The 11,719-nt window shown below is 29.8% G+C and overlaps 2 long non-coding RNA genes across 5 annotated transcripts; both read left to right on the forward strand.

Annotated features, from left to right (window-relative positions):
- On the forward strand, positions 1–807 carry LOC119662047. Its single transcript, XR_005250684.1, has 3 exons — positions 1–61; positions 132–641; positions 702–807. It is a non-coding gene; the product is annotated as an uncharacterized LOC119662047 (long non-coding RNA).
- Positions 808–4,524: 3,717 nt separating this feature from the next.
- LOC119662198 lies at positions 4,525–7,088 on the forward strand. Of its 4 annotated transcripts, none has more exons than XR_005250722.1 (7): positions 4,525–4,725; positions 4,785–4,929; positions 4,998–5,136; positions 5,601–5,922; positions 5,993–6,502; positions 6,563–6,757; positions 6,808–7,088. It is a non-coding gene; the product is annotated as an uncharacterized LOC119662198 (long non-coding RNA). The 4 variants fall into 4 exon arrangements; XR_005250721.1 differs by having other exon boundaries at positions 5,008–5,136; XR_005250723.1 differs by having other exon boundaries at positions 5,008–5,136; positions 6,813–7,088.
- The last annotated feature ends 4,631 nt before the right edge of the window (positions 7,089–11,719 follow it).

Raw genomic sequence — 11,719 nt, forward strand, 5'->3', positions numbered from 1 at the left:
CTCCACCCCACCACTGCATTTCGGGATACATATATAAAAGAAACTTAATACAATAATATGGGTAACTAATCAAAAATAATTTACTCTCATATTTCAACATTAAACTCTATTATTTTATATATATACTATAGATGCAGCTGTATTTTTTACTATACGGCGAAGTAAGTTCTGCAAAAATTAATTGGATGCTACAAATACTGAAAAGACAACGGTCCGTCAAATTTCTGTACTTAACATATAAATTATTGGTATGATGTGTTTCAAGAGAATTTGGAATTTACACTGAGTGTTGTGTGAGATTTATGTTAAATGAAAAATGTAAAATGTTAATGTTAAATGTAAATGTTAAATAAGATTCACAAGTAAATCTTAATGAACGAAACGGGAGCATTGAATCCTGAAACCCCAAGAAATCAGAAATCGTACAATCCTGTAATAATGGACTAATATTACTAACTAGTACAACTGAAAATTATAATATAAAATAAAATATACCTTATATAATAAATACTTTCGCAATTCACAACGGAAAGGATTTATATAATACCATTTCATTTTGAATTTGAAATATTCAAACATCATCAGTTTGAGTACTGTTTCAATTAATAAGTTTATATAATATTTGTTAGAATTAATTGTTGGTAAATATCAAAACTTTCATGTCGTGAACATTTTATAAACTTATTTGTCTTATTTAATAGCTTTTGAACTTTTAACCATAACCATTATGGTAATTCAATCAACCATCATGTATCAATTTTGGGTGTGTGAGCCATAAAATAGTACTTCCTGTGAGTGTGGAAACGATAATATTTATGTTACATATAAAGCAAGTTTTGCAAATATAAATTAAAATGCAAATACTTTCTTAGGGCCTTATTATACAGGGATTCATGGTCATTTCTTTATTTGAATTGTGCTTTTCACAATAAGAATAATATAAAATTTTCATTTGAATTTTTTCATGGTCATGCCGTTTGATCATGACCAAAAGGAGTGTAACCAGTCGTCATATGACTGACTGCATAACCCTTAGGGTACAGAGAACCACGAAATATTGAAAAGTTATTTGTACATAATATTATCGTATTGAAAGGCGGCTTAGAGGCTAACTTAGTTATAGTGAAATCAGAAAATATAAACGACAGAACACAGAAAAAGTGACAAAATACATCACAACACAAGTTCAAACCAACCATCAAATACTTTGCGCACAAAGACATAAAATGCAATAGCTCAATGTTTGTATCTGTTCCAATAAAATAAAAAAACCGCGTATTAGTGAACAAAGCACTTTTACTCAATATTATCTGTGACCTCTTCCTGACGAAATACTCGTATATATTGCACTTGATTTAAGAAAGTGCAATTCTGAATTCGTCTTCTCATCAACAGAATTGAATAATCGAACAATGGAACATAGGAACAAAACGATATGTCTTTCATATATCTTTGTCAGAACTGATTGTATTTTTGAATAAGTCAAATCTATTTATTTAAAAGCATTAATATATTCAAGAGCTAAGCTTACGTACAACTAACTTAATATTTACTAATCGCATTAAGTGATTATAAATATCTTTTAAAAAGGTTAGTACAGTAACGCTCGGGACATATCGTCCAAATAAGTACACGAATGTAACTATTTGGATAGCAGACTATACATAATTAGTGTTTGAATTTCTGGTCATCTGGGTAAATAGGAGTCTAACCAACTCATACAAATAAGTTGATTAGACTTGATGTGTTTTTAATATGTCCACCCTTATCACTTCCATAGATCAAATACACATTAACCTGGAGGAGTCATTACTAAACGTCATTTTTTTGCACTGCCTTAGCTTATCTAAAACTATATGTAGATAATCAGACTTTCATACTAGAATGCACTCTAATAAAAGAAAGGATCAAGTATAGTACCTTTGTTTACAATACTTTCGTCGAGTTAGAAGACCCACTCAATTCTCCTATCCAAATTTATAAGAAATGAGGAACCTAAAAGTTCTCCTAGTTAACTTTCTTGATATCAGTGAGTTAATAGTTGATTCGGCAATATGAGTTGATCACTTCAAAGTTCACCTACATTTTATAGCAGTGAATAACAGTAGAATATTTTCTATTTCTTTTATCTTTTACATATTCTAGATGGATACAAAGGTGAAGAGAAACATATCAAGTAGTTTTTTGATTCTCCACTTCAATTTGCTTGTGGCATTGACTGATTTCTATTCTTCTATATATAAGTTATTTAAAACTGTTTCCCAATCTCAAGAGTTATGATGATCAGCAGTTACTCAATTAGTCTGATTGGTCTGGCTTGTCCATCTTCATAACAAGACTAGAAAATACCCTAATTAGACAAGTTAAGAAATGAAATACGAATTCCAATTAAGAAATAGAAAAGAGGACAAAAGTTCTGTTATTACTACTTAATGTTTGTTTATTTTATTATTAAAAATTCGGATTCGTTGGCAGCAGTATTTTATCACTCATAGTGAGTACTTTATCTGCTACAGTGCTAAAGCATTTCTTAACTAAAGAATTTTTTTTTTTTTTTAAAACATACATTTATTTATTGCATCTTCTCTTAAAATGAGACTAACAATAAGTTGTAAAATCTTATAACTAATTACATAATGTTACAAATTTTTATTTTAACTATACATTGTATAAAATAAAATAAAATAAAATAAAATAAGTAAACCTTATATCACGAACCTCACTTAGATTAATGGGTTAAATTTCATTGGAGTGAATGTTAGGTGGTTTCTTAAGAAAGTGATTCAACTTTAACAGATTACTAAAAAGAAAGGTGCGGTTTTTACTTCAAGCTGTTGAGCTGTTGAATATTAATTAACGGCTGGACGGTCAGCTCTTTTTAGGCGGGAAGTAATGGATAGAAGTGCGAGATTTCTTGCTAAGGGATTAACATGCTCTGTTAGCCTTTTATTGTATTTTTTTCTTATATTGTCAAATTCAGCTTTAACTAGGGGAATTTGTAGATCTCGGTGTATACTTTCATTCCTAATATACCATGGGGCACCAGTGATAATTCTTAGTATTTTTGACTGAGCTCTTTGTATAATTTCAATATTTGAAGCACTAGCATTGCCAAATAGCTGGATACCATAAGTCCATATTGGTTTAATGATGCTGTTATACAAGGTTACTTTATACTCTAGGCACAGCGAAGATCTGCTATTAATGAGCCAATGCAACTTAGAGGCTTGGAGCTTCATCTGAATTTTTTTTGGCTTCAATATGTTTGCGCCAAGTTAGTCGTCTGTCTAGGTGGATACCTAAGTACGTTATATTATCTGCTTGTAGTATGGGAATGTTGTTTAATAAAATTGTTGGAGATGTACTCCGATTTAAGGTAAAAATGACGTGTCTATATTTTACTTCGTTAATTTTAATTCGCCATTTTGACAACCATTTCTCCACCCGATATAAGTGAGATTGAAGTTGGTTTGAAGCTAGCACAGCGTTTCTGTTTCGGCATAAAATTGCCGTATCATCGGCAAACGCTGTGGTGATAACTGAACTACTTATCGGGATATCAGATGTGTAAAGTACATACAATATAGGGCCAAGAACACTTCCTTGTGGAACGCCAGCTTCTATTGGGAAATTATTAGAAGTATATGATTTGCATTTCACTTTAAAGCTTCTATTATGCAGACACGATTCTAGAATTGAGTGGACATTTGCAGGTAATGAACAGCGTATCTCATATATGAGTCCATTATGCCATACTTTATCAAATGCTTGTTTAACATCGAGGAATACCGCGGAACAATATTCTCCGAGCTCAAAGAATCAATTAAAGAATTGGCTTACTGATATCAATTTTTAGTTATTTTAGCACTGGAACTAATGTAGAATCCATCTTGAGTAAATAACGAAAGAATGTTGCAATAACAAGTTAATCAAAACAGCTGTTCGTGATATACAATAGTCTCCAGACAACTGTATATAGCCGTAAACAATTGCAATACAAATGAGCTTGCGAATCTCCTACTAAACTAAATATGACATATCTTACGACATGCTATACCATATCCGTTCTACGTCGTACATTTGTCGATGCACACACCTTGTTTCATCGTCGTACGTTTATAACGAAAGGGTTTTGAAAATTTTCAATCAGTTTTCGTCATTTTTCGTTAATACAACGAATCGGATTGCACTTAACCACAATCCCACAAACCTCCTGTTACCAACACTTTTCTATTTATAATTATAAAAATATTTAATTTATTATCGTGTTTAATTATTCTCATTTAAGGACAATATCTTACAAAGACTGTATGAATAATGTTTCAGTGTGACAAAAATATCAGACAGTCAGACAGTCAGATTTTCATTTTCTAAGTCATAATTTGTCACTCTCTTTAAAAAATGAATTTATAAGATCTGAATAATAATCAAGTTTTCATCGATATTTCTTGAAACTGTTTGTATTTTGAACTAGTAAAATTGAACGAAAACTAATTCATTTAAAAATTTTTTCTTTTAGTTAAGCTCAAAATTTAAGTTAAAAATATTTGGAAAAAATGTGAAAAATTCAAGTCTTTGTAAAATTTTCAATACGTTTCGCACAAAATATTGGAGTCAAAATTCATATAAAAGTTATACGTTAAGTGGATTTTTATGGAAGGAACGTAAGGGTTTCCATTCTTAAATTTGGCTGCTGTACTGAAGTACAAACATTTTTCATATAAGGTAAGTTGTTGAAGTTAATCATTCATTCTAGAGATCTTTTCTATTCTGAATGGTTTTAGTAAGGATTACTTGAAATAGCTTCAGTGATGGAGAAAATAGCGAATAAAGAAATAATAACGCGTCAAACAAAGCAAAAAAAATAAAAATGAGAAAATCAATTAAATTCTTAGAAATATAATGAGCAGAGTCTGTGTCGATGTCGATGTAAGTTCCTTGATTTATTTTATTTGTCATATTTTGAAACTTCCATTTCACCGTTTTTAAAATAAAAGTTTTTCGTAGATAACCTCACTGCTGATTTTGCATGATTGTTGGGAATATAAATAAACTATTTTATTAAAATTTTTTATTTTATAAGATTATATAAAATTATAATACAGAAAAGGAAAGAGGAATATATATAAAATATATGTAAGTAGTTACAATATAAAAATAGTGAAACTGAAATATTTTACTGTAATTTACTTGGAAAGATAAATTGAAACAATCATAAATAAATGAAAATGACTACGACTATCCCAATAGCAAATATTCTACTACGACTATAACACATCGACATCCACATCCACATCCACATCCACTTTATACAGATTATGTATTCTGATGAATCGGAACCCATATTATTAAAGACAAATTCACTCAAAACCACTAAATATTACACATTCCTCACATCCACGAGTATGAAAATCATCATCAAATAAAACTCTCGTCTTCATTTTATGTCTGGATAGTATCCGGATTTGATCAACTGTCACAAAATTTCACAGAAATTACTCGCAACTCTCAAAAACACACATGTACAACTATTTTAATATTTAATTCTCTTAATGAGTCAACACATGAATTTTAAATAATTATTTATTTTTATTTATCAGTCAATGCGCATGAAGAGGCGGGATCACGTTGATAAAAATATATCTAAAAGTAAACTTGTAAACCTCACCAATTCAACATTATTTTTTAAAGAAAATTGGATAATCACTAATTTGAGAAACTAAAATCGAAAATCGAAAATCGAAAATCGAAATATATTGCAAATATACACTGAGAGATATTATTGTGTTTATTAAACTTTATTTAACTCTACTCTATTGGATAAATGGATGGTGTCCCTCCACCCCTCTACCCCTGCACCCCTCCACCCCACCACTGCATTTCGGGATACATATATAAAAGAAACTTAATACAATAATATGGGTAACTAATCAAAAATAATTTACTCTCATATTTCAACATTAAACTCTATTATTTTATATATATACTATAGATGCAGCTGTATTTTTTACTATACGGCGAAGTAAGTTCTGCAAAAATTAATTGGATGCTACAAATACTGAAAAGACAACGGTCCGTCAAATTTCTGTACTTAACATATAAATTATTGGTATGATGTGTTTCAAGAGAATTTGGAATTTACACTGAGTGTTGTGTGAGATTTATGTTAAATGAAAAATGTAAAATGTTAATGTTAAATGTAAATGTTAAATAAGATTCACAAGTAAATCTTAATGAACGAAACGGGAGCATTGAATCCTGAAACCCCAAGAAATCAGAAATCGTACAATCCTGTAATAATGGACTAATATTACTAACTAGTACAACTGCAAATTATAATATAAAATAAAATATACCTTATATAATAAATACTTTCGCAATTCACAACGGAAAGGATTTATATAATACCATTTCATTTTGAATTTGAAATATTCAAACATCATCAGTTTGAGTACTGTTTCAATTAATAAGTTTATATAATATTTGTTAGAATTAATTGTTGGTAAATATCAAAACTTTCATGTCGTGAACATTTTATAAACTTATTTGTCTTATTTAATAGCTTTTGAACTTTTAACCATAACCATTATGGTAATTCAATCAACCATCATGTATCAATTTTGGGTGTGTGAGCCATAAAATAGTACTTCCTGTGAGTGTGGAAACGATAATATGTGGATGTGTATCTGATATAAATGGTGTTGTCCTTGTTCAATAAGAAGCCTGATAATAATACATACAAATTACATGAATGAAGGTACGATTTGAATTTATTATTCAATATAAGTTTTAAAAATACAACTTTAGATTAGCAGATCTATTTGGACATTTGGACAGCTTAAAGATGACGATGCGAAATGACAAATATCTGACCAAATCTAAATGAATGTTTTGGAACAAATGTGACTAGTGATTACAACTGGTATAAAACTGTGCCTGTACAATGCGGCATCGATTTTTGATTTTGATCTTTGTGTAGTCGTCGAGCATCACAAAAGCATCACTGCTTTTACAAATACGGAGTACATTATTTGGTATCACTAATACTCAAAATGATTATTTACGATTAAATTACTTTATTTTTCTAATTTTTGTTCTTTTATTTTTATAAAAATTAATGATTAATTCTTTTTACACTAAAGTTCTCAATCGGGCTAACTCTCTGAATAAGGTTTAAGTATTTAAACATTTTAAACAACAAATTCTTAGTTTGAAAGTATTCCTAAACATGTCCGAGAATATGTGTAGTCAACGACTCCCACGTATATCTAAAAGTTTTCCATGACATCTAGACTCTTCTTACTGATTCATTCAGAATAGCATTTCTCTTAATAAAGGAGTTTTGATGAACCTTTTATTGTTAACCATAAACAATTGGCCAATAATTTTTTTATTCTCAAAAAAAGAAAATAAGGATAACTATTTACTACAACATTAACTCGTTTGTAAAACTAACGAGCAATTTGTGTAACTGTTTTTGTTAGTTATCAATGAGAACATGTGGTGTTTTTTATCTTTATAAATTGCACTTGCAGTTAACAATATATAAATTTTACCGTCAGAAAATTAATATTTTATTTTATAATACCTATTACTAATGTGTGGAAAATATTAGTACTTTATTTATCTTATTATCTTATAGCATTTAGTATCTCCTAATAATCTCGCACAATTACTAGCATGTATAGTATGATTGAATTTAATATGACGAAGTTACAAAATTGGTTACGAAGATTATACATATTAACAATTGGTTTTTTTTTAATTAGAATGATTTTTGAGAGTGGATGTGAGTAGTGATCATAAGTGTGTTTCGAATTTTTATTCGACGTTATTTAATAGTAATTTGAGGCCTTTATTTATCTGATTACTTACGACTTCAATGTTCGTTTCATTATTATTAAATATATCGGGAATTGGCAGTAGAAGTAGAAGTAGTATGTTCACTAGTTTTGAAACGATCTATTGTTTTATTTCATTTACTTATACTTTTGTGTCAAATATTCTGGAGCTACTTGATAACTACCCACCCTCGGTAATTATGTAAATGATTTTTAACACAATTGTAACAGTTTGCACTCAGTGCATTCATTTATTTTGAGTCTTCCGAAAAAGTACTCACCATTTCACTTTTGAGAAATCTGAACAAAAATATTTTTGTTGTTAGATAGTATACAGTATACATTATAACGCAATAAGTTTGTTGATTAATGTCCAATTGTACTGAGATAATTTTACACAACTATTTACCTATATTGTCTGTTTACTTAGTCAGAGAAAATTTCCCAGAAAAATTATATTTAATCAACTCAACTTATATACTTTTCATAATCTTTGCATAATTACATGAATCAATTAAATTTTTTTTCTTATATTTTATTTTCTTATATTCAAAATTCAAAATATCAAATTCAAATATTTTTCGATATTACCGAATTAATTGAGCAAAAAAGGAGTGTATGGACTTCTGTTCCACCTTTTTGTTAAACAAAAAAATGACTGGGTAAGTCCTTAAACAATTGGCCTGAGACCTTTTATTATATAAGTAAAAAATTTTTATTTGTATTTTAATATCAAAACAGATTCCCTTTGTTCTTTACCCTTTGCCTGTTACTTAATAAACCGTGAATTAGTGAACAAAGCACTTTTACTCTACTCAATATTATCTGTGACCTCTTCCTGACGAAATACTCGTATATATTGCACTTGATTTAAGAAAGTGCAATTCTAAATTCGTCTTCTCATCAACAGAATTGAATAGTCGAACAATGGAACATAAGAACAAAACGATATGTCTTTCATATATCTTTGTCAGAACTGATTGTATTTTTGAATAAGTCAAATCTATTTATTTAAAAGCATTAATATATTCAAGAGCTAAGCTTACGTACAACTAACTTAATATTTACTAATCGCTTTAAGCGATTATAAATATCTTTTAAAAAGGTAAGTACAGTAACGCTCGGGACATATCGTCCAAATAAGTACACGAATGTAACTATTTAGATAGCAGACTATAGATAATTAGTGTTTGAATTTCTGGTCATCTGGGTAAATAGGAGTCTAACCAACTCATACAAATAAGTTGATTAGACTTGATGTGTTTTTAATATGTCCACCCTTATCACTTCCATAGATCAAATACACATTAACCTGGAGGAGTCATTACTAAACGTCATTTTTTTGCACTGCCTTAGCTTATCTAAAACTATATGTAGATAATCAGACTTTCATACTAGAATGCACTCTAATAAAAGAAAGGATCAAGTATAGTACCTTTGTTTACAATACTTTCGTCGAGTTAGAAGACCCACTCAATTCTCCTATCCAAATTTATAAGAAATGAGGAACCTAAAAGTTCTCCTAGTTAACTTTCTTGATATCAGTGAGTTGATTCGGCAATATGAGTTGATCACTTCAAAGTTCACCTACATTTTATAGCAGTGATTAACAGTAGAATATTTTCTTTTTCTTTTATCTTTTACATATTCTAGATGGATACAAAGGTGAAGAGAAACATATCAAGTAGTTCTTTGATTTTCCACTTCAATTTGCTTGTGGCATTGACTGATTTCTATTCTTCTATATATAAGTTATTTAAAACTGTTTCCCAATCTCAAGAGTTATGATGATCAGCAGTTACTCAATTAGTCTGATTGGTCTGGCTTGTCCATCTTCATAACAAGACTAGAAAATACCCTAATTAGACAAGTTAATAAATGAAATACGAATTCCAATTAAGAAATAGAAAAGAGGACAAAAGTTCTGTTATTACTACTTAATGTTTGTTTATTTTATTATTAAAAATTCGGATTCGTTGGCAGCAGTATTTTATCACTCATAGTGAGTACTTTATCTGCTACAGTGCTAAAGCATTTCTTAACTAAAGAATTTTTTTTTTTTTTTAAAACATACATTTATTTATTGCATCTTCTCTTAAAATGAGACTAACAATAAGTTGTAAAATCTTATAACTAATTACATAATGTTACAAATTTTTATTTTAACTATACATTGTATAAAATAAAATAAAATAAAATAAAATAAGTAAACCTTATATCACGAACCTCACTTAGATTAATGGGTTAAATTTCATTGGAGTGAATGTTAGGTGGTTTCTTAAGAAAGTGATTCAACTTTAACAGATTACTAAAAAGAAAGGTGCGGTTTTTACTTCAAGCTGTTGAGCTGTTGAATATTAATTAACGGCTGGACGGTCAGCTCTTTTTAGGCGGGAAGTAATGGATAGAAGTGCGAGATTTCTTGCTAAGGGATTAACATGCTCTGTTAGCCTTCTATTGTATTTTTTTCTTATATTGTCAAATTCAGCTTTAACTAGGGGAATTTGTAGATCTCGGTGTATACTTTCATTCCTAATATACCATGGGGCACCAGTGATAATTCTTAGTATTTTTGACTGAGCTCTTTGTATAATTTCAATATTTGAAGCACTAGCATTGCCAAATAGCTGGATACCATAAGTCCATATTGGTTTAATGATGCTGTTATACAAGGTTACTTTATACTCTAGGCACAGCGAAGATCTGCTATTAATGAGCCAATGCAACTTAGAGGCTTGGAGCTTCATCTGAATTTTTTTTGGCTTCAATATGTTTGCGCCAAGTTAGTCGTCTGTCTAGGTGGATACCTAAGTACGTTATATTATCTGCTTGTAGTATGGGAATGTTGTTTAATAAAATTGTTGGAGATGTACTCCGATTTAAGGTAAAAATGACGTGTCTATATTTTACTTCGTTAATTTTAATTCGCCATTTTGACAACCATTTCTCCACCCGATATAAGTGAGATTGAAGTTGGTTTGAAGCTAGCACAGCGTTTCTGTTTCGGCATAAAATTGCCGTATCATCGGCAAACGCTGTGGTGATAACTGAACTACTTATCGGGATATCAGATGTGTAAAGTACATACAATATAGGGCCAAGAACACTTCCTTGTGGAACGCCAGCTTCTATTGGGAAATTATTAGAAGTATATGATTTGCATTTCACTTTAAAGCTTCTATTATGCAGACACGATTCTAGAATTGAGTGGACATTTGCAGGTAATGAACAGCGTATCTTATATATGAGTCCATTATGCCATACTTTATCAAATGCTTGTTTAACATCGAGGAATACCGCGGAACAATATTCTCCGAGCTCAAAGAATCAATTAAAGAATTGGCTTACTGATATCAATTTTTAGTTATTTTAGCACTGGAACTAATGTAGAATCCATCTTGAGTAAATAACGAAAGAATGTTGCAATAACAAGTTAATCAAAACAGCTGTTCGTGATATACAATAGTCTCCAGACAACTGTATATAGCCGTAAACAATTGCAATACAAATGAGCTTGCGAATCTCCTACTAAACTAAATATGACATATCTTACGACATGCTATACCATATCCGTTCTACGTCGTACATTTGTCGATGCACACACCTTGTTTCATCGTCGTACGTTTATAACGAAAGGGTTTTGAAAATTTTCAATCAGTTTTCGTCATTTTTCGTTAATACAACGAATCGGATTGCACTTAACCACAATCCCACAAACCTCCTGTTACCAACACTTTTCTATTTATAATTATAAAAATATTTAATTTATTATCGTGTTTAATTATTCTCATTTAAGGACAATATCTTACAAAGACTGTATGAATAATGTTTCAGTGTGACAAAAATATCAGACAGTCAGACAGTCAGATTTTCATTTT

Source organism: Teleopsis dalmanni, chromosome X (genome assembly GCF_002237135.1).
Source record: "Teleopsis dalmanni isolate 2A chromosome X, ASM223713v2, whole genome shotgun sequence".
NCBI classification, from domain to species: Eukaryota; Metazoa; Arthropoda; class Insecta; order Diptera; family Diopsidae; genus Teleopsis; species Teleopsis dalmanni.